Below are 20,782 nucleotides of genomic sequence, written 5' to 3' on the forward strand. Positions count from 1 at the left end.
CAGAATGGAGAGGGGTAACTAGTGGTGTTCCCCAAGGGTCAGTCCTCGGACCAATCCTATTCAATCTATTCATAAATGATCTGGAGAAAGGGAAGCAGCAAAGAATCCTGTGGCACCTTATAGACTAACAGACGTTTTGCAGCATGAGCTTTCGTGGGTGAATACCCACTTCTTCGGATGCAAGAGAAAGGGGTAAACAGTGAGGTAGCAAAGTTTGCAGATGATACTAAACTGCTCAAGATAGTTAAGACCAAAGCAGATTGTGAAGAACTTCAAAAAGATCTCACAAAACTAAGTGATTGGGCAACAAAATGGCAAATGAAATTTAATGTGGATAAATGTAAAGTAATGCACATTGGAAAAAATAACCCCAACTATACATACAACATGATGGGGGCTAATTTAGCTACAACGAGTCAGGAAAAAGATCTTGGCGTCATCGTGGATAGTTATCTGAAGATGTCCACGCAGTGTGCAGAGGCGGTCAAAAAAGCAAACAGGATGTTAGGAATCATTAAAAAGGGGATAGAGAATAAGACGGAGAATATATTATTGCCCTTATATAAATCCATGGTACGCCCACATCTCGAATACTGTGTACAGATGTGATCTCCTCACCTCAAAAAAGATATTCTAGCACTAGAAAAGGTTCAGAAAAGGGCAACTAAAATGATTAGGGGTTTGGAGAGGGTCCCATACGAGGAAAGGTTAAAGAGGCTAGGACTCTTCAGCTTGGAAAAGAGAAGACTAAGGGGGGATATGATAGAGGTATATAAAATCATGAGTGATGTCGAGAAAGTGGATAAGGAAAAGTTATTTACTTATTCCCATAATACAAGAACTAGGGGTCACCAAATGAAATTAATAGGCAGCAGGTTTAAAACAAATAAAAGGAAGTTCTTCTTCACGCAGCGCACAGTCAACTTGTGGAACTCCTTACCTGAGGAGGTTATGAAGGCTAGGACTATAACAATGTTTAAAAGGGGACTGGATAAATTCATGGAGGCTAAGTCCATAAATGGCTATTAGCTAGGATGGGTAAGAATGGTGTCCCTAGCCTCTGTTCGTCAGAGGATGGAGATGGATGGCAGGAGAGAGATCACTTGATCATTGCCTGTTAGGTTCACTCCCTCTGGGGCACCTGGCATTGGCCACTGTCGGTAGACAGATTCTGGGCTAGATGGACCTTTGGTCTGACCTGGTACGGCCATTCTTATGTTCTTATGTTCACTTTCTGTGGCTGCCCAGCCATGCTTGAGGACAACATGATACAACATGAGCCCCCCACAGGGCCTCCACTTGTCTCTGAACAGGGGCTCATCCCCCCTACCCCCTTACCCCAGCCTGGGAACTGGAGGAATCCAGCTCCTTTTGGAGGGTACAGTACTCAGATGCTAACTCAGCAAAACAAGACTTTAAGTGCTGTACCCCCCCACTCTGCCCTGAGGGCCCCCACACCTCTGTCCTAGAGACCCTCAATGTCTAAAATGTTTTATTTCAAATGAAGATGTGCAAACAGCAATAAGCAGAGACTGCTTTGAATTACACAGATGCTCTAGTAATCTATTTGCATGTTTTTTGTGTTTTTTCATTTCTGTTTTCGAACAAATGCTGTGAATCCATTTTTGTTTGTTTGTTTATGGTACTTGAACTGACCGCATGAAAGTGGTAACTAACTGGTACAAATTTGAACCAAAAATTGACAATTTTTTTAGTCTTATGTGTTGTTTGAGCTTGTCTTTTTTTCATTTATTTTCTTTCATCCTCTGTGTAATTGTTGTACTTATTCTGCAAAATAAAGCATTTTTTAAAAAAAGGGCAATAAAGATAGTCTGGTAAACTTGTTCTTTCTGACCCCCAATATTGCTTGCTCAAAATTACATTATGTTCTAGATCTGTAGTGATTTTTTTCTCCTTAATATTTGTTCCATTTTACAAGGGATAGGAAGTGGATTTATCAAATAGTTATTGCCAAGATTTCTCTCCTTTGTTTGAAGATGTACTTTTCTCCAGTCTTCTAGTGCTTCCTCACTAGTGCTTTCCATGATTGTTTCTCACTTCCTCCATACTGGTGCATGTTAATACTACTTCCAGTCAGACTCTGCAGTGATGCTTACACAATGACAGCTTAAGTCATAGCCATAATTGGGAATAATATATATTTCCAATTTTAAGGGAAGAATAAAATAAAAAATGTTACTGTAATACTGTAACGCCACTAGCCATCACCTTCAGCCCCCAACTAAAACCTCTCCAGCGCATCATCAAGGATCTACAACCTATCCTGAAGGACGATCCCTCACTCTCACAGACCTTGGGAGACAGGCCAGTCCTCGCTTACAGACAGCCCCCCAACCTGAAGCAAATACTCACCAGCAACCACACACCACACAACAAAAACACGAACCCAGGAACCTATCCATGCAACAAAGCCCGTTGCCAACTCTGTCCACATATCTATTCAAGGGACACCATCATAGGATCTAATCACATCAGCCACACCATCAGGGTCTTGTTCACCTGCACATCTACCAATGTGATATATGCCATCATGTGCCAGCAATGCCCCTCTGCCATGTAGATTGGCCAAACCAGACAGTCTCTATGCAAAAGAATAAATGGACACAAATCAGATGTCAAGAATTATAACATTCAAAACCCAGTAGGAGAACACTTCAATCTCCCTGGACACTCAATTACAGATCTAAAAGTTGCAATACTCCAACAAAAAAGCTTCAGAAACAGACTTCAATGAGAAACTGCAGAACTGAAATTAATTTGCAAACTGGACACCATTAAATTAGGCTTGAATAAAGACTGGGAGTGGATGAGTCATATTACACAGACTAAAAACTATTTCCCCATGCTAATTTTCCCCCTACTGTTACTCACATCTTCTTGTCAACTATTTGAAATGGGCCATCTTGATTATCACTACAAACTAGCCCACCTTAATTGATTAGTCTTGTTAGAGTTGGTATGGCAACCCCCATCTTTTCATGTTCTCTCTGTGTGTGTGTGTGTATATATATATATATATATATATATATTCCTACTGTATTTCCTACTCCATGTATCTGATGAAGTGGGTTTTAGCCCATGAAAGCTTATGCCCAAATAAATTAGTTAGTCTCTAAGGTGCCACAAGTACTCCTCATTCTTTTTGCTGATACAGACTAACACGCTGCCACTGTGCAACCTGTAATCTGATATTCCACTGCTTTAGCCAAGCACAACCCTTTTTATTTAACACCTGTGTTGCAGTAGTGGATAAGGAACTCAATCAGGTCAGGACCCTGTTGTGGCAGTTGCTGTACAAACATGCAGTAAATGACAGTCCCTGCCCCAACAAGTTTACAATCTAAAAGACAAGGCCTAATAGGGGAACGAGACAAACAGTACTGTGCAGAATCCTCTGGCATCATTTTATATTTTCCCCACCTAAAATACATTTTGCCTAATTAGTGCTGTAGTTCCTTCTTTTGCCCACTAGAGGCTGCTATGGTGCCAGAATAGCCAGCTGCAGGAACACAACTTGCTGTTCTGGCACCATAGCAGCCTCTGGTGGGCAAAAGGCAAAACTGCAGCACTTCTGGGGAAGAATGTATTTTCTATGGGGAAAAAAAATTCTGTGCCCAGTTCTGCAGAATTTCCCCAGGAGTAGAAGTTCATCACAGCACCCTGCCCAGAGAACCAGGTTAGGGCAGAGTGGGGTACACAGGGCTGCTGGGGCGTCACAGATAGGTTCAGAATGGCGGTGGGGGGGACAGAGTGGGGCATAGGCTCAGGAGCTAGTGGGCTGACAGCATTGAGCCTGGGGACAGGGAAGGGGGGCTGCAGAGACCCATGGGGATGGGGGCTGTGGGGACAGGGACAGCTGTGCCTGACTGAATGAGAGAGACTTGGAGTCAGCCAGGGTCTGCATGAGGGAGGCTTCCCAACTCCCTAAGAATCCCACTCCCCCCCAAAAAACCCTCATCCCACCCAACCCAACACTCTCAAGGTTCACTCCTAGGCTCCTTCCCTCTCCCTCAGCTCCTCCATTACCCCTGACTCCCCCAAGCCTTTGCACTGCTTCTTGACAGGTGCAGGAAATACAGTTCTGTAGTGTAATTTAAATGTATTACTCAAAGTTCTGTACTACTATGCCTAGTAAGGAATCTATTTGTAAAAAAAATAAACTACCAGAATCATTTTTTTTGGTCTGTATTGTTACAGACATACTTGCTGACAGATAGTTTGAAATAAATTACCAAAATAATTGAAACTGGCATGATTATATTGTGCTATTTTGACAAATAAAATATGCAGAATTTTGCAGAAATTTCAAATACTGTGTGCAGAATTTTTATTTTTTTGGTGCAGAATTGCCCCTGGAGTAAAACAGGCAGACTAGGGTAGCGTATGGTAGGATATGTGAAATTGTTAGCCAGTCACTATTAGTGATCACACACTGGCCACTCTGCTTATATGCTGTTTTTGTCTTCAGTCTAATGTCACACTGAGATATTTTGGGATGGGATGGGATTGTGTCTTTTCTTCTAGCCACAGAAGTCTATGCATGTGCAGTTCTGCTTAGGCCTTTCAATTGTTTAAATGGAATGCTGACACAATAGTTCCGGTAGGGTTTGGTTTTAGCTGCCAGTATAAGAAATATTCATCCATAGTTTTAAGGTTCTTGATTAGGCTGTATTCTATGATAGACAGATTCTGTGCCTGTGCACTCAAAACAATGTCATCAACAATGCATAGACAAATTTCCATGATGAAGTCTGGGGAAGGTTGCTCATGTGAAATATTAAACAAGATTGGCGCTAGGACAGGCCCCTGTGATAGGCGATCATTCAGAGCGCATGGCCTGCTGACCTGGTCATCAAGGAAAATACGAGACCTATGATTGGTTTTAGTGAAAGTTACTTTCAGGCTTTTACTTAAAGCAGGACTAAAATATCTGCTTTGCAATTTAAATGTTGAATTTCTTCTCAGATTTGACACACAGTTCTATAGCGGGCAATGGAATATTGTGTATTGTTTTAGAAAAAGATTTTGTAACTTTTGCAAAGGAAATACTTTAAAAATGCTTCTTTTGAAAATTTACTGTTTTATTCACATTTCTTTGGATTCCTCTATTGTAAAACATAAATTTATACAGGCTTAAGATTTCACCAAGTAACTCATCTTTTCAATATCTCAGGCACAGGCTAAGGTGTGGAACCTGAAATATTAAAGTTATAAAACAATTGCTATAATTTACTGTAAGCAAAGGAACCTATAGGTCATTAGAACTGTCATTGATTCCATGCTCTGGTACAGATCATGAGACTGATGAGTGTTCTTTTTGGGGATGGAGGTGTGATGTTATCTGAGTAAAATATGACCATATAGATCATTGTTGCAACCACTGTTATATATTTGCAGAAAATCTTGTACAAAGGTTGTCAAGTGAGGTGTCTATGAAAAGGTTATGATTTGTATGCATGTATCATTTTTGTATTTGAAGTTATGTATTGGCTCTATACCTGGAGTTCAAATGTTTGCTCCTGGGGTACCACCCACAAGGTAGCTAGCCAGCACATGTTGGAGGGACTGTTTAAATTAAGTGGCTCATCAAGAAACACTTAATTGACAATGGACCATGGGAGACACCCATCTAAACTGTGTGGACTGTCATGTTAAACGTGCTGTCTGGAGTGTAGATACTGGCTTCCTGCAATGACTGAGCAAAATTGGGCATGAACATGTGACTCCAAACTCCATCTTGTTGCTGTAATTTTCCACAGTAAGAACAATGGGATGCCCTCCACATGTCAGAAGCTATAAAAGGCCCTGGAAACATCTCCATTTTGTCTTCAATCCTGCTTCTAACCTCTGGAGGAACTTTGCTACAAACTGAAGCTCTGAACAAAAGACTGAATGACTCATCCAAGCTGTGGATGTATCCAGAGACTCGATTTAGGCCAGCAGTTTATTCCATCACTGCTACAAGCCTGAACCAAGAACTTTGCAATTACTGTATGTATTTGATTCTTATAACCAATTTTAATTCTCACCTTTCTTCCTTTTAATGAATAAACCTTTAGATTTTAGATACTAAAGGATTGGCAACAGCATGATTTCTGGGTAAGATCTAAGTTATATATTGACCTGGGTGTGTGGCTGGTCCTTTGGGATCAGAAGAACCTTTAATTTGATGATACTGGTTGTAAAGAACCACTCATCTCTGAATCCAGTGTTTTTGGTGGTGATGTAAGAACTGGAATGCCCAAGGAAACTGCTTTTATGACTTCCTGTTAGCCAGTGTGATGAAACAGGAGTTTACTTTTGTGGCTGGTTTGGTATATCTTATAAAAGAACAACCACCAGTTTTGGGCTGTGTTTGCCCTATTTCTCAACAGACTGTCCTGAATTTGGCATCCTCAGTTGTGACCCACTAAGGCACAGTTACAGGGGGAGGAAGCAGGAATGTGGGGGAGCAGGAGGGCTTACCAGAACAATGGAGTAGGCATTGGGGGCAGGGAGGCATGAGCAGCCATCTTGGTAGGGGGTGAATGGGTAAGGGAAAGGGAGTGTTAACCCTTTCCTGCCTTCTCTACCTGACCTGCTTTAGTTTGCTGGAAGTGGGAGGGTTACTTTGATTTAAGTCATAGCAGGAATGCTGAAATGGTTCTGTTTCTCCACAGCCTGATGAATAACTGGTCCTTGCAAGTCTGCCATCCTTAGGGATCAGTCTGCAGCTGCAGATACTGCTGGTGTTTGGGGAAAGAGAAAGTGCAGCAGGAGGAGGTAGGGGCAGGGCAGCACTAGAAATGTCTTGCCGTCTCTGCCTGATGAACCCGTGCCTCAAGTGGACCCAAGCCAGTGCAAGTCCATCAGGTGAAGAAGGGAAAGACGTGCTACATTTCCCTTACTTTGTCCTCCTGCCTGCACCCCACCAGGATCTCCTTGCTCCCATGTCCCCCTCATTCTTGCTTGTCCCCCACAGCCCAATTCACTCATAGAATATGAGGGTTGGGAGGGACCTCAGGAGGTCATCTAGTCCAACCCCCTGCTCAAAGCAGGACCAATCTCCAACTAAATCATCCAGCCAGGGCTTTGTCAAGCTTGACCTTAAAAACCTCTAAGGAAGGAGATTCCACCACCTCCCGAGGGAACCCATTCCAGTGCTTCACCACCCTCCTAGTGAAAAAGTTTTTCCTAATACTCAACCTAAACCTCTGCCACTGCAACTTGAGACCATTATTCCTTGTTCTGTCATCTGCCACCACTGAGAACAGTCTAGATCCACCCTCTTTGGAACCCCCTTTCAGGTAGTTGAAAGCAGCTATCAAATCCCACCTCTTTCTTCTCTTCTGCAGACTAAATAAGCCCAGTTCCCTCAGCCTCTCTTCATAAGTCATGTGCTCCAACCCCCTAAACATTTTTCTTGCCCTCCGCTGGACTTTTTCCAATTTTTCCACATCCTTCTTGTAGTGTGGGGCCCAAAACTGGACACAGTACTCCAGATGAGGCCTCACCAATACTGAACAGAGGGGAATGATCACGTCCCTCGATCTGCTGACAATGCTCCTACTTACACAGCCCAAAATGCCGTTAACCTTCTTGGCAACAAGGGCACACTGTTGACTCATATCCAGCTTCTCGTCCACTGTAACCCCTAGGTCCTTTTCTGAAGAACTGCTGCCTAGCCATTCGGTCCCTAGTCTGTAGCAGTGCATGGGATTCGTCCGTCCTAAATGCAGGACTCTGCATTTGTCCTTGTTGAACCTCATCAGGTTTCTTTTGGCCCAGTCCTCTAATTTGTTTAGGTCCCTCTGTATTCTGTCCCTATCCTCCAGCATATCTACCACTCCTCCTAGTTTAGTGTCATCTGAAAACTTGCTGAGGGTGCAATCCACGCCATCCTCCAGATCATTAATGAAGATATTGAACAAAACCGGCCCCAGGACCGACCCTTGGGGCACTCTGCTTGATACCGGCTGCCAACTAGACATGGAGCAATTGATCACTACCTGTTGAGCCCGACGATCTAGCCAGCTTTCTATCCACCTTATAGTTCATTCATCCAGCCCATACTTCTTTAACTTGCCGGCAAGAATACTGTGGGAGACCGTATCAAAAGCTTTGCTAAAGTCAAGGAATAACACGTCCATTGCTTTCCCCTCATCCACAGAGCCAGTTATCTCCTCATAGAAGGCAATTAGATTAGTCAGGCATGACTTGCCCTTGGTGAATCCATGCTGACTGTTCCTGATCACTTTCCTCTCCTCAAAGTACTTCAAAATTGATTCCTTGGGGACCTGCTCCGTGATTTTTCCAGGGACTGAGGTGAGGCTGACTGGCCTGTAGTTCCCTGGATCCTCCTTCTTCCCTTTTTAAAAGATGGGCACTACATTAGCCTTTTTCCAGTCATCTGGGACCTCCCCCGATTGCCATGAGTTTTCAAAGTTAATGGCCAATGGCTCTGCAATCACATCCGCCAACTCCTTTAGCACCCTTGGATGCAGCGCATCCGGACCCATGGACTTGTGCTTGTCCAGCTTTTCTAAATAGTCCTGAACCACTTCTTTCTCCACAGAGGGCTGGTCACCTCCTCCCCATACTGTGCTGCCCAGTGCAGTAGTCTGGGAGTTGACCTTGTTCGTGAAGACAGAGGCAAAAAAATCATTGAGTACATTAGCTTTTTCCACATTCTCTGTCACTAGGTTGCCTTCCCCATTCAGTAAGGGGCCCACACTTTCCCTGACCACCTTCTTGTTGCTAACATACCTATAGAAATCCTTCTTGTTACTCTTAATATTCCTTGCTAGCTTCAACTCCAGTTGTGATTTGGCCTTCCTGATTTCACTCCTGCATGCCTTATACTCCTCCCTGGTCATTTGTCCAAGCTTCCACTTCTTGTAAGCTTCTTTATTGTGTTTAAGATCAGCAAGGATTTCACTGTTAAGCCAGGTGGTTGCCTGCCATATTTACTATTCTTTCTACACGTTGGGATGGTTTGTTCCTGCAACCTCAATAAGGATTCTTTAAAATACAGCCAGCTCTCATCTGGACTCATCTCCCATGCCCTCTCCATGGCTCTGCTAACTCTTCCGTACCCCATAGCCTGATATCACTTCTTGCTCTCCCAAAACCCTGCACCCTTTTGTCCCTATAAGTCCCATAACTCTTCTCACCCAGTAGCTATATCGATGATCCTCTGCTGCCCCTCTCTTGAGCATGACCACTGCCAGCACTCTTCCCTGCCCCCAACCCTTGTTGTCATCTCTTGCTTCCCAATATTCCTTATACCTCTTCTTCCAGCACTAGCTCCCACTTCTTAGAATCACAAGGAGATTCCCCCACAAAAACTTTAGAGCTGTTTGCTCAAGTTCGTTTCTTATCCATGCAGTCACTAAAAATAATTGAACCCCTTGGTGAAATCTACATTAACATCCAGGGCAAGTTCAGCTCACATAGAATCATAGAATATCAGGGTTGGAAGAAACCTCAGGATGTATCTAGTTCAGTCCCCTGCTCAAAGCAGGACCAACACCAACTAAATCATCCCAGCCAGGGCTTTGTCAAGCCGGGCCTTAAAAACCTCACATGCATTGTCACCCCTACAATAGTACAAGAGTTCAATACATGGACTCTTTACCTCAACAGCAGACTTCCTTTCGCTTCTCACAATGCACATGTCCAATTCCTCTAAATATCACTCATAGATTCCAATGCATACCTCCTGCATACCACAGGCCATAGAACAGTCCCAAAATAATTCCTTTTGAACTAGACTATATTTTAAAAAAATCTTGATTTAAAAAATGCAAGTGCTGGAGAATCCACTATAACCCTTGGTAAATTGTTCATCAGTTTATTACCTTCATATTTAAAAATTTATGCCTTATTTCTAGTCTTAAATTGTCTAGGTTCAACTTCTAGCCATTGGATCATGTTAGACCTTTCTCTACTAGAACTCATTATCAAATATTTGTTACTCATGTAGGTGCTTAAAGACTGTGATCAAGTTACCTTTTAACCTTGTCTTTGTTAGACTCAAGGAGCTCAATCTATTTAGCTTATCACTGTAAGGCAGGTTTTTCAATCCTTTAATCATTCTCCTGGCTTTTCTGTGAACCCACTCCAATTTATCAACATCCTTCTTGAATTGTGGACATCAGAACTGGACATAATATTCCGGCAGCGGTCGCATCAGTGCCAAATAAAGAGGTAAAAGAACCTCTCTGTTCCTACTCGAGGTACCTTTATTTATGCATCCAAGGATTGCATTTACTCTTTTGGCCACAGCTTCACATTGGGAGCTCCTGTTCAGCTGATTATCCACCTCACGTTCCCCCCCAAATAAACACTTTCAGAATTCCTGCTGCTTCTTCAAGTGCTGGTGGGGGTGGTGCGGACTGACTGCCTCTCCACTTCCTTTTTACTGCCACATGGTCTGAGACAGAATCCTTCTGTCCCTGGAGCTGATCCACGTACATCAAACCTGTAAATATTATAAACTGTAAATATTGTGAATAAAATGTCTCAGTTAGTTTATTAGATAGCTAGATTTCATGGACATGACTGTGGAGCCCCCCCTTCCTGGTATGGGATTCCAATTATGCCCAGGAGTCTGGGCTTCAAGAACTGCCTCTCCTGTCCCTGTTCCTTTCCAGTCCATGAAGAGCACCACAGGTTCCTTTACTGCCTTGGGAGAAGGTCATATCTCCGCTAAGTGCAGTATCGGTTGCTCCTTTGTGACTTGAACCCATCAAGCCCAGGAGTTCAGATTTAAGAAACACCTCATGGAGCAGGCTATGAGGCCCCTGTTGGATCTGGGCTGGGGAGACCCCCCCCGTACAGTGGGCTTGAGGCATCAAGGACAGCAATGCCAAGCATTACACATCAGACACAGATGCAGGCAAAAGTAGAGCCAAGGGCTCCTTGTCTCAGGCTCCATGCTAAGGCAAGAAACCCTCTCTAAACCTGAGAGAAAATTCCCCCTCCAGATCCACTTCTAAGAGAGGGCTGATTCACTTATACCCTTGAGGTTGGGTGACTCTCAGAAGCTCGAAAACCCATTGATGTCATGGTACCGGCCCAGGCTGAAAAGACTGACCGCCTCCACTTTGGCATCATCGGTGGCAGTGGGATGGTTACACCTGGGGTTATTTGAACTGAAAACTATAGTAATTAATTCTTGTTTTCCAGGTGGTGGCAGGAAATAAATCAGTGGGGACACAACTCCTCTGTCTGATAAATGATTCGTACAAACAAGAGTCCTTTCACTTAGTTGTAAGCACACACACATATGCAACAGCAATAGTCTAGAGCACCCCAAATATAGTTACCCAAAGTCTGAGGTGGTGTTGAGTGGGCAACAGCAGGTTTTTGGTGATTAGCCATCCTTCCAGTTGCTGGGGAGTAAGATGTCAGTCTGCTAGCTCTTAGAAATCCTCCTCAAACTGTTTCAAATTGAACACTTTCAACCTCTAATAAGCTAACAATTTTCCTAGCAAAAGCAAAAAACCTGATAATGCTACTTATCAGCAAAGCAACTCTGAGTCATAACAGAAAGTCGCACAGATCCAAAGTCAGTTATCCACACTCTTTCATTTTAATAAATCCTTACAAAGCTGCAGCTGTGCAGCCATTTGTATGCTTTACTTAGGCAAAGGCCAAATTATTTCTAACTATATGGTATTCTCATTTTCAACTATTGGTGGCAGAGTATACAAAATGGCTGTGGTTATGTCGAGTCCAGCTCTCTCGTAACAGGCCCATCAGTACTGAGTAAAAAGAAGCATGAGCCTAGACTGGCGAAGGACAGATGACCATCCCATACACAGTCATCACTGTCACTTTGAGCTGACACCAAAGGTTCACAGGGAGAAGACTCATGGTGGCAAATAGAGCACTTTGGGGGTCATAACCATCCTGCTGGATCCAGAATCTCCTATCTTATCAGAATTTTAGCTCAGTGGTTTGAGCATTGGCCTGTTAAACCCAGGGTTGTGAGTTCAATCCTTGAGGGGGTGATTTGGGGGTTTAGTTGGGGATTGGTCCTGCTTTGAGCAGGGGGTTGAACTAGATGACCTCTTGAGGTCCCTTCCAACCCTGATATTCTATGAAATATGATTCTTACAAGGGAGATCATGACACCATCGGTCCACAAACATGAAAGAAGCCAGTCTCCTGTTCCCTCTGCTAGTTGGGGTATTTCCTCATCCACAGTTCCAACATCACCACCTTTGGAGATGGAACCTACATTTCTTCTTCAAGTGCTTGCTCGTGTCCATTCAACTAGGTGTGTGTGCTTGCCACATGTACTGATGCTGGAAGTTTTTCCCTCAGCAGTATCCGTAGAGGACCAGCTCCAGAGCCCCTGGGAGTGGTGCACATATGCCGTGGTATGTAGGGAGCTGCCGGTTCCCCCCACTCTCAGTTCCTTCTTGCCGCCAGTGACGGTGCTGGAACTATTGCTGCTTCAGCTAGTGCTGTTGCTGCCCGTTTGTATGAACTAGTTAATTCTTGTATTAGAGTGTATATAGTTTTTCTGTTAGTGTTTGTATATCTCTTAGCTATAGTTAGAGACTTCGTAGGTCCCGAATGGAACTTTGCCTTGGGACGGTGCATGCCCCCGTCCCCAGGCTTTAAGCCTTGTGATTGCTGCAAGAGGCCCGTGCCCGTTAGTGATCCACACAGCAGTTGTCTGCGTTGCTTGGGCAAAGGGCACATTAGTGAAAAGTGCAAAATTTGCAAGTCCTTCAAGCCAAGGACTAAGAAGGAGCACAATATTCGTTTATTGAGTTGGCCCTCACCCCAGCATCGGAGCAGCGCTCTGACTCGGTGCTGAGCACCATGACCTCAGTACCCAGTGCCCCACAGGGACCGTCCACTGGCCGGCACTGGTCCCCATCTGTGGCTCCAATCAAGAAGCCCAAGAAGATGGTGCGAGGTCGGTCTCCAACCTCCTGCAAGGGAAAGGATAAGACTGGGTTTGAGCAAGGTCCCCTGCTGGGCAACTCTTCACCCCGTCGGGATCTCGGGCCCAAGCTCTGGTGGAGCGATGTAGCCCAACCTGCTCCGCACCGGCTACCCCGGATAGTGACAGAGGCCTCTGTCAGCTCCAGGTACTGTCAACCCCAGAGGCCCTGTAGGCAGCGCAGAAGATCATGTCCCTCCCGGTGCCACCCACACCGGCTCCTGCAGTTCCCCAGTCATGGGATAAACCCACGTTTGGACTGCTTCAGTCCCCACCTCAGCAGCACCGTTCCCCATCGCAGGGGATGTCCCACCAGCGCTTGCCCTCCTGTAGCCGCCATGCTTCTGACTGCAAAAGGCAGACGCAGCGCAGCCCTATTCAGTCCCCGGATCTTGGGCATGGGCAGAGAGGCTCAAGGCGCAGCTTGCTAGCTACCAGGCGCAGACCTTTGGAGGCATGCGCCCCCCGGCAGGAGTACCGGTCCCAGCACCCGTTATCTCCGAGACCATGGTACTGCTCCAGGGACCCGTCAAGGGATCAACGTTACCATTCTTCAGAGTGTCGTCGATCCCCTAGGAGGGCATCACCGGGTATGGGTGCTTCCTGGCACCGGGCCTCTTCCAACACCCAGTCCCGCGCCTCATCCTAGTACCATTCGTCAAGTGCAAGACATAAATCGCCAGATCCAAGCTATCGCGGATCTGTCGAGCGCCACCGGTTCCTAAGACCCCACTCCAGATCAGACTCCAGGCGGAGTGACTGGCACCGGTTGGGACAGAGTCACCGTTCCACTTTGTCCTGATCACCTGAGAGCGACTGCTCAGGATCCAGACCTGGTTGGAGTGAGGTTCCCTGACGGCAGGACAAGCTCTGGTACCAGCGGTACTGGCTACATTGTTGGCACCAAAACCGGCCCTGTGGCCTCAGGCACAGTGGCTGGTGTCGTGACACCCATGGAACCTGTGGGGGTTTACGCTGCCCTCCCAGGCTGCTTGCTTGTTGGTGGTGGCCACTTACCTCAGACGTTGGGGTTTCCAGATCTACCGGTACCCTCAACGATTGGCTAGTCAAGGGCAGCTCCAGGTCCCAGATCCAAAGAGATGTCGCGATGCTGCTAGCCATGTGCTGTTGCCTCGGCCTGTTGGTAAACGACAAAAAATCCACATTAGTTTTGGTATAGAGGATAGAGTTCATCGGAGTGGTGCTCGACTCGACCTGCACCAGGGCATTCCTGCCGCTGGAGAGATTCAGGGCACTGACGGACCTCATCGCAGAAGTCTCTGTGTTTCTCCTGACTACGACCAGGGTTTGCCTGCGCCTCCTAGGTCACATGGCAGCATGCACATATGTGGTGCCCCACGCCAGGCTCCGGATGCGACCCCTGCAGCAGTGGCTGGTGACAGTCTACTCCCAGTCCAGGGACCACCTGGAAATGGTCGTTACCATCCCCGCAACAGTACTTACCTCACTGTGATGGTGAAGCGACCCCGGGAAAGTCCTGGAAGGAGTTCCCTTCATCAGCACTCCTCACTCAGTCGAGTTGGTTTCGGACGCCTTGAACCTTGGCTGGGGGGCACACCTCGGCACCTTCCAGACCCAGGGTATGTGGTCCCCCGAGGAAACGACGCTACACATACATGTCAAAAAGCTCAGGGCGGTGCGCAAAGCATGTGCGGTCTTCCTACCTCACCTGTCAGGCAGAGTGGTCAAAGTCCTGACAGACAACACAGCCTCGATGTTCTACATCAACAGACATGGGGGAGTGCAATCCTCGGCCCTCTGCCAAGAGGCACTCCGTCTCTGGGACTTCTGCATTGACCACGGAATCCACCTAGAAGCATGTCACCTTCCAGGTGCCAAGAATATGCTAGCGGGTCACCTAAGCAGGGACTTCACCTCTCACCACGAGTGAGTGCTCCACCCAGAGGTAGCCAGCACAATCTTCCAGAGGTGGGGAACTCCCCAAGTGGATTTGTTTGCCACCAGGCAGAACAGGAGGTGCCACAGGTTTTGCTCCAGACAGGGTCTGGGCAAGGGCTCCCTCTCTGATGCATTCCTCCTACCGTGCACAGGAAGCCTAATGGACGTGTTCCCTCCGATTCCGCTCATCAGCAAAGTCCTAGAGAAAATCAAGAGAGACAAGGCTCAGGTTATCATGATCGCCCCAGTGTGGCCTCACCAGCACTGGTTTGGGACGCTATCGAGCTTGTCTGTGATCCCTCTGTGACCCCTGCCGAACTGACCGGACCTGCTCTCACAGGATCACAGTCAACTCTTGCACCCTAACCTCACATCCCTCCACCTCACGGCATGGATGGTGTGTGGCTGAACCCTGAGGAACAGGCCTCTTCGGAAGGAGTCCAGAAGGTCCTTCTTGAGTGTAGAAAGTCCTCAACTAGATAGACTTACCCGGCAAAGTGGACAAGGTTCTCCCACTGGGTGGCTGAATGGGGCATCTCCCTTTCGCATTCTTTGGTTCAGTCAATCTTAGACTACCTGCTTCATTTGAGGAACCAGGGCCTGGCACACTCCTCTATCAGGGTGCATCTGGTGGCCATTTCTGCCTTTCATCCACCAATCCAGGGGCGACAGTGTTCTCCCATGACATGATAGTCAGGTTCCTCAGAGTTCTCAAGACTTTTTCTTCAAGTTTGATCCCCAGCCCCTCAGTGGGATCTCAACTTGGTTCTGTCCAGGCTCACTGGCGAGTCTCAGAACTGCCATACATGGTCCTCTATAAGGACAAGGTTTAGCTCCGGCCCCACCCGGCCTTCCTTCCCAAGGTGGTGTCTACTTTCCACATGAGCCAGGACTTCTTCCTTCCAGTCTTTAGCTCCAAGCTCCATGAGACAGGTGAAGAGAGGCACCTTCATGCTTTGGATGTAAGAAGGGCCCTGGCTTTCTACCTAGATCGGAAAAAGCCTTTCCATAAGTCGACCCAGCTTTTCATCTCTACAGCTGATAGGATGAAGGGCCTCCTGGTGTCAGAGGATTTCTAACTGGATCACTGCTTGCATTCGGACCTGCTATGAGTTGGTGAGAGTCACCGCTGATCATCAGCCTTTTTGCTCTACAAAATGGCAGCCTCTGCATGGCTATGTGGAGGCCATTTTGCTGTTTGCACTATACACACCATCCTGGCTGTGCAAGGATCAGCTGAAACTTGAACCCAGAAGTTCCTTATAATCTGGGAGCAGCAACCTTGTTAAGAAAGCATCCTCTATGCTTGAGCTGGTAGGAGCCTGTGCTAGCATTTTCTGAGATGGGACTCTGTAGTGGCTTGTAAGGGGTCATATCTTTTTCTATGCCATCCTGAGCATCCTGTTGGCACTCAATAAAAAATCAGTGTAAGCTACTGACTCTGTGCTGCCCTGGTATCACCACACATGGCCTTCGTAACTCCTGATCTTATTTGCTTAACAGTGAATTGTGCATTCTGATTTGTGGTAGAAAAGGCACAATGGACTAATTTCTATGCAGAGCATCTGGTACAACCACCAGCAGTGAGTCTAATGATGTAGTTATGAGCAAAAAAAAAAAAAAAAGAATGCAGGAAATGCATTTGCCAGTATGATGAAGCTTGTCTTGAATATGGCTTCACCAGTGCTTTTGTCAAGAATGAAGAAAAGAGAAAATGTCTGCTGTCACACAGTGTTATCTATAAAAGCAGCAAAGAGTCCTGTGGCACCTTATAGACTGTATTGGAGCATGAGCTTTCATGGGTGAATACCCACTTCGTCAGATGCATGTAGTCGAAATTTCCAGAGGCGGGTATAAATATGCAAGCAAGAATCAGGCTAGAGATAACGAGGTTAGTTCAATCAGGGAGGATGAGGCCCTCTTCTAGCAGCTGAGGTGTGAACATCAAGGAAGGAGAAACTGCTTTTGTAGTTGGCTAGCTATTCACAGTCTTTGTTTAATCCTGAGCTGATGGTGTCAAATTTGCAGGTGAACTGAAGCTCAGCAGTTTCTCTTTGAAGTCTAGTCCTGAAGTTTTTTTGCTGGAGGATGGCTACCTTTAAATCTGCTCTTGTGTGTCCAGGGAGACTGAAGTGTTCTCCTACAGGTTTTTGTATATTGCCATTCCTAATATCTGACTTGTGTCCATTTATCCTTTTATGTAGGGATTGTCCAGTTTGGCCGATGTACATAGCAGAGGGGCATTGCTGACACATGATGGCATATATAACATTGGTGGACATGCAGGTGAATGAACCAGTGATGGTGTGGCTGATCTGGTTAGGTCCTGTGATGGTGTTGCTGGTGTAGATATGTGGGCAGAGTTGGCATTGAGGTTTGTTGCATGGATTGGTTCTTGAGTTAGAGTTACTATGGTGCAGTGTGTAGTTACTGGTGAGAATATGCTTCAGGTTGGCAGGTTGTCTGTGGGCGAGGACTGGCCTGCCACCCAAGGCCTGTGAAAGTGAGGAATCATTGTCCAGGATGGGTTGTAGATCCCTGATGATGCGTTGGAGAGGTTTTAGCTGGGGACTGTATGTGATGGCCAGTGGAGTTCTGTTGGTTTCTTTCTTGGGCTTGTCTTGCAGTAGGAGGCTTCTGGGTACACATCTGGCTCTGTTGATCTGTTTCCTTATTTCCTCATGTGGGTATCGTAGTTCTGAGAATGCTTGGTGAAGATTTTGTAGGTATTGGTCTCTGTCTGAGGGGTTGGAGCAGATGCGGTTGTACCTCAGTGCTTGGCTGTAGACAATGGATCCTGTGGTGTGTCCAGAATGGAAGCTGGAGGCATGAAGGTAGGCATAGCGGTCGGTGGGTTTTCAATATAGGGTGGTGTTAACGTGACCGTCACTTATTTGCATCATGGTGTTTAGGAAGTGGACCTCCCATGTAGATTGGTCAGGCCAGGCTGAGGTTGATGGTGGGGTGGAAGCTGTTGAAATTGTGGTGGGATTTTTCCAGAGTCTCCTTCCCATGGGTCCAGATGATGAAGATGTCATCAATGTAGCATAGGTAGAGAAGGGGCGTGAGTGGACAAGAGCTGAGGAAGCGTTGTTCCAGGTCAGCCATAAAAATGTTGGCATATTGTGGGGCCATTCTACTGCTGGACTTCCACCTACATTCTCTGTACTCCTGCAGCTTTTTTGGTTGGGGTTTGTTTGTTGATTTTTTTCCCCCCGGGGGTGGGGGGCTTTATTGCTCTAAGTTTAGAGAATGTTAATCAGGTGTATCTAACACTCCCATACCCTTTCTGAACTCCCTTACAAAACTCCTGTTAGCTGCTCCTGTTCGCTAGTTCCTGTGGTTGCTTAGGAGCTGGCTTTTTAAACCCCTGTTCTCCCTGTATGTCCATGTCCATTCTTGCTGTCCTGTCTGGGTTGGAAGGGGGTTGGACTAGATGACCTTCTGAGGTCCCTTCCAACCTTGAATACTGCATGCAGTTCTGGTCGCCCCATCTCAAAAAAGATGTATTAGAATTAAAAAAGATACAAGAGAAGGACAACAAAAATGATTAAGGGTATGAAACAGCTTCCATATGGGGAGATTTAAAAGATTGGGATTTTTCAGTTTAGAAAAGGGATGACTAAAGGGGGAATATGATAGATATCTATAAAAACTTGAATGGTGCGGAGAAAGTGACTTAAGGAAGTGTTATTTACTTCTTCTCATAACGCAAGAACTAGGGGTCACCAAATGAAATTAATAGGCAGCAGGTTTAAAACAAAAGGAAGTATTTCTTCACACAACGCACATTCAACCTGTGGAACTCATTGCCTGGGGATGTTGTGAGGGCCAAAACTATAATGGGGTTAAAAAAGAATTAGATAAATTCATGGATGATAGGTCCATCAATAGCTATTAGCTTAAATGGTCAGGGATGCAACCCCATCCTCTGGGTGTCTCTAGTAGGGTGACCAGATGTCCCGATTTTATAGGGACAGTCCCAATTTTGGGGTCTTTTTCTTATATAGGCTTCTATTACTTCCCATCCCGATTTTTCACATTTGCTGTCTGGTCACCCTAGTCTTTGACTTCCAGAAGCTGGGAGTGGACAACAGGAGATGGATCACTCCATGATTGTCTAGTCTGTTCATTCCTTCTGAAGCACCTGCCGTTGACCACAGTGAGAAGACAAGCTATTGGGCTAGATGGATCATTGGTCTGACCCAGTATGGCCATTATTATGGTGTTCCCTAACTTTTGAGTGTTTGACTTTCTTTTAAATTTTTTTTTGGTGATTACTCAAATTAATGAGAATAACTTCAGTTAAATTAGAGTAAAAATGTATAGAGATATAATCCCCTTCTGCTTCAGGGCATAATAAATAAACCAACCACAAACTGGATTAAGAACAAATTTAATTTGTGAGATTATTCCATAACCACAAACAAAATCCCAAAACAAAAGCCATAATGGATACCTTCCTCTGAAGCATCTGAGACTGGCCACTGGTGGAAATAGAATATTGAATTACACGTGCCACCAGTCTGATCTGATACTGCATGTCCTGTGTTCCTGTCTGCAGACTCAGTCAGACAGTGTTGCATTGTGGTCACATGGTTGTGAAAGAACCTTCTGGATAAGGGCTAAACTTTTGTTTTGTTTTTAACGAAAGCTTAAATTCTACAGTGAGTGTTTCTCAGACTCCTCCTGAGTGGATTTGTCACATCCAGTTCTAAATAAGTGTGTCAAAATGTCCTTAAAATATCCCAGATGCCCAGGTCTGGGGACTTCGACTCTAGGAAAGACTGGGCCCAGGGAAGCAGGACGGAGGGAATGAGGTGTCTCTGTTACTGCTCCTCAAACTACTAAAATGCTTTCACATAGGGGCCAAAAAGCGATTAGTAAAAGGAGCAGGAAAACAAGGTGGGTGCAAAGCTTGTTTGGTTTCCGGGTGTCCCCCAGGCAAGACAGGTCTCTCCCTGTATCCCACAGAGAACACTGGGGGAGGAGGGTCTCTTCCCCCCTTTAGAGTATGCTACGGGGATCTCCTTACTCCCCCACCCTTAAATAAGGCTGTGAGGTCCTTCTCCTGCCCAGAATACTGCAGCTTTCTCTCTGTTTCTCTCAAGGCCTCCACAGAGAACACTCCAGGTCTCCAGCTTCTGTCTGAGCGTGAATGGTTTCCTTGTTCCTGGGCACTGAGACCCTGTGCTGCCTCCTTCAGGTCCACTCTGTGGGAATTGGGGCATTCTCAGGGGGCTGGTGTGTGCAATGAGAGTAGGTCATTGTGAGGTGCACGAGCCATGTTTTCCGGGACAGAAGGAGTTAACCTTCCTAGTCCATCCTTCCTCACCCTCCTTTTCTCCCTCCCTCCAGCTGCTGCCTTTTGAGTCCTGCAGCTAGGCCAGGGGCTGACCTTCACAGGGAGAGTTTGCTCACTGAGCATGCTCACTTCCTTCTGCTGTCTCTCATCTGCTCCAGGGACCTCTGTGCTCACAGGCAGCGTCCTGCTGGGAAGGAATGTATACAGCACATCCCGGCTCCAGGCTTACCACAGGTCAGGGGCCCAGGCTGCCTTTGTGCTCCAGCTGTGGGACCACTAGCTCCTGCTCCCTGGCTCTCCCTGCCTGCACTGCTGGGAGAAGAGCCGTTGCCATTTGGTGCTGTTGGTGCTTCAGTGACTGAAGGAGAGATGGGGGGACATAAAGGGGGATTCCTGTTTTGACTGCTGCAGCAGCCAGCACTGGCTGAGGCAAGGCGTAGCCCTACGCCACAAGACACTCCTTTCACACTTTCATTGCTCAAATACTACAGTGAGGGGAGCTGAGTAGGGATGGGGGTGGATTTATGATAAATAGATTTGGATGAGGTTCTGCTTTTTGTGGCATTGGGGTGAAGGTGTATCCATAAACTTAT

General features: G+C 46.2%; 1 protein-coding gene across 2 annotated transcripts in view; it reads left to right on the forward strand.

The window, feature by feature from the left end:
* SMARCD3 (SWI/SNF related, matrix associated, actin dependent regulator of chromatin, subfamily d, member 3) overlaps nucleotides 1–20,782 on the forward strand; it is a 197,454-nt gene that overhangs the window by 44,065 nt on the left and 132,607 nt on the right. The window contains exon 1 of one of the 2 annotated variants that reach the window (XM_045005238.1): nucleotides 20,287–20,423. The exons of the other annotated variant lie outside the window; for it this stretch is intronic. The gene's annotated coding sequence lies outside the window, so the exon portion shown is untranslated. Of the gene's footprint in view, nucleotides 1–20,286; nucleotides 20,424–20,782 lie in introns of those variants that run through there. 2 annotated transcript variants of the gene reach the window in all.

This window comes from Mauremys mutica, chromosome 2 (assembly GCF_020497125.1).
Source record: "Mauremys mutica isolate MM-2020 ecotype Southern chromosome 2, ASM2049712v1, whole genome shotgun sequence".
Taxonomy (NCBI): domain Eukaryota; kingdom Metazoa; phylum Chordata; order Testudines; family Geoemydidae; genus Mauremys; species Mauremys mutica.